This window comes from Hydra vulgaris, chromosome 12, assembly GCF_038396675.1.
Source record: "Hydra vulgaris chromosome 12, alternate assembly HydraT2T_AEP".
NCBI lineage: Eukaryota > Metazoa > Cnidaria > Hydrozoa > Anthoathecata > Hydridae > Hydra > Hydra vulgaris.
In genome coordinates, this window is record NC_088931.1 from 23,355,001 (window position 1) to 23,357,500 (window position 2,500).

Here is a 2,500-nt window from a genome sequence, read left to right on the forward strand (position 1 = left end):
TATTTAATTTTTAAAAAAATTCCATATTTAATACTTAAATTTTGAGTATATATAGAACTGAAAAATTAAAAACTACTAAATGTAAAATGTTTTTAGTCACTCTACCAATTTTTTGAAAATGCTTTAACAATACGTGTTCTCTTTTCATCATTGCACATTATTGAAAAATGCGCGCACATCCAAACTTGCTAAAATGAAAGTCGCGATCGTTAAATTACATTGAGGTTATAAAGTATTTTGGTTGCTACTACACAAGAGATTATTTCTTGAATTTAAAGTTTAAAGTTTAAAAGTAAAAGAATTGCTACACTTTCAATAATGTCGTCTAAAAAAATGTTTTCTAGTTTAAGAAAGGGAGAAATGAGTGTGAAGCCAAAATCAAAATTTGCCCAGCTAGATCATTTATTTCTGTTTCTCACAAAGATAAACAAATTTCCTTATGTTAATCTTACTTATCTAATACATCTTAAAATAATAAATAAGTCAAGATTACACAGTTTACGTAATCTGTGACGTGTTATTAGTAATAACCAAGAGTTAAAAGCTTTCAGCTGGATGAAACTTGAACCTATTTGGAATCAAGTTGATGACGCAATTTTATTTGTAAACGAAAAAACCCTTTTTTTATGTTAATGAATAATTGAGCCATGACCAATTTTTAATTTATGAATTCCACAAGTAATCGTTATTAAACAAAGACTTATTGAAAAAGATGGGTTCAACAAAAAAGTATAGTTGGTATGATTCATCTTACCCTGTTCTTAGTTCTTGCTCTGTTCTGACAAATGATTGGTCGATAATAGTGAAATTGATAACTTATTTAAGCGATTAGTTAGATGTAAGTGAATAATAGTTACAAGATGACCAACCCTCGGAATTGGGTCGGCATTAGGCAATGCTGACCTAACTGCCGACCTGAAAGTGTTTGAGGTCGGCAAAAAATTGCCGACCTCGTTTCTATCTTTTATGGTCAGACCTTTGAATCAAATAATTTTTGCCATCCTCTAAAAGATTGAGATCGGGAAATCATTGCCGACCTCCTTTTTCCTAATTCCGAGGGTTGAATGACAATAGAAACAAGTTAAATAGTTGATGGCTTGCATTTATATAGTATGGTATATTTTAATATAGAATAACTTATAAGACTTATTTCATCAAGACTCAATAGTTGTAAGACAGCAATAAAATTAAATGTGAACGTTTTGCAATTAAAATTAATTAATTTTAATTGCAAAACCAATAATTTGTATTAAAAAAACAAATGGCATTTGAAAAATAGGGTTTTTAATTATTTAATTCTCATAAAAGGGGTCTACTCTGGTACTACCTCACTAAATAATAGGGATTCCCATTCATTTAACACGCATTGTAAAAAATCCTCTTTTTCAGTGATTACTATATGGCAACCCTATATATATATATATATATATATATATATATATATATATATATATATATATATATATATATATATATATATATATATATATATATATATATATATATATATATATATATATATATATATATATATATATATATATATATATATATATATATATATATATATATATATATATATATATATATATATACTGCAAGCACAGAAGCTATTTTGATAGGTTCATGCACATCCACATGTAATGCAGCCACACTAGCAAGCATGCCACTGCAAAGTTTGCCAAATAATGCCGATGTTCCTATGTTGCAGTTACAGCTGCAGCTGCTTCCATAATTGTTTAAGGACATGTCACTGCCTAAAGATTTACACTAGCTAGCAGCAACTTTGAAAGACCTTGAACCAAGTACCCGCAGGTTATTTGACATGATGGAACAGGTAGTTGTGTTGTGTTTATCTGTTCTAGTATCCGTAGCTGGTTCGGAAAGGTCCTTCAGTGCATTGTGACAGTTTAATGCTTGGCTGCGGTCAACAATGTCACAGAGTCGCTTCACTCACCTCGCTTTAATGCACATTAACAAAGATTACCTAGACAAGGTTGAGGTTACAGCACTCATGGAAGAGTTTGTGGCTAAAACCCGTGAACGTTCATCTGTATTTCATTTTTTACGATAACTGTAATTGTTTTTGGTAGATTTATTTTTGTACCAAATATATAAATAGATTGATTTAAAAAGGATTGCAAATTTGCATTTAGCAAGGTTAATTATGCCTAAAAAAACTTCAGCGGGATAACGCCCCAAAACACCCCATTCAGGGAGCGGTACCCCTCCCGAAGCCCCACCTATTTCTGCCCTCCCTTTTCCCCCCCCCCAGTCTTTAAACACTTCCAGCGCCTATGTGTATACATATATATATATATATATATATATATATATATATATATATATATATATATATATATATATATATATATATATATATATATATATATATATATATACATATACATATATATATATTAGAAAATGTTTATATTGTGACGAAATAAATTATAAAAAAAAGTTAGACACTGGGAATTTAAAAAGGATATGCAAACTG

The 2,500-nt window shown here is 29.4% G+C and overlaps 1 long non-coding RNA gene across 6 annotated transcripts in view; it reads left to right on the top strand.

Moving 5' to 3' along the window:
• LOC136088590 (uncharacterized) overlaps window positions 1–2,289 on the top strand; it is a 68,980-nt gene extending 66,691 nt beyond the window's left edge. For all 6 annotated transcript variants that reach the window (XR_010642294.1, XR_010642297.1, XR_010642298.1 and 3 more), the window contains one exon: window positions 1,623–2,289. This is a non-coding gene — a long non-coding RNA (uncharacterized LOC136088590). The remainder of the gene's footprint in view (window positions 1–1,622) is intronic.
• Window positions 2,290–2,500: the final 211 nt, after the last annotated feature.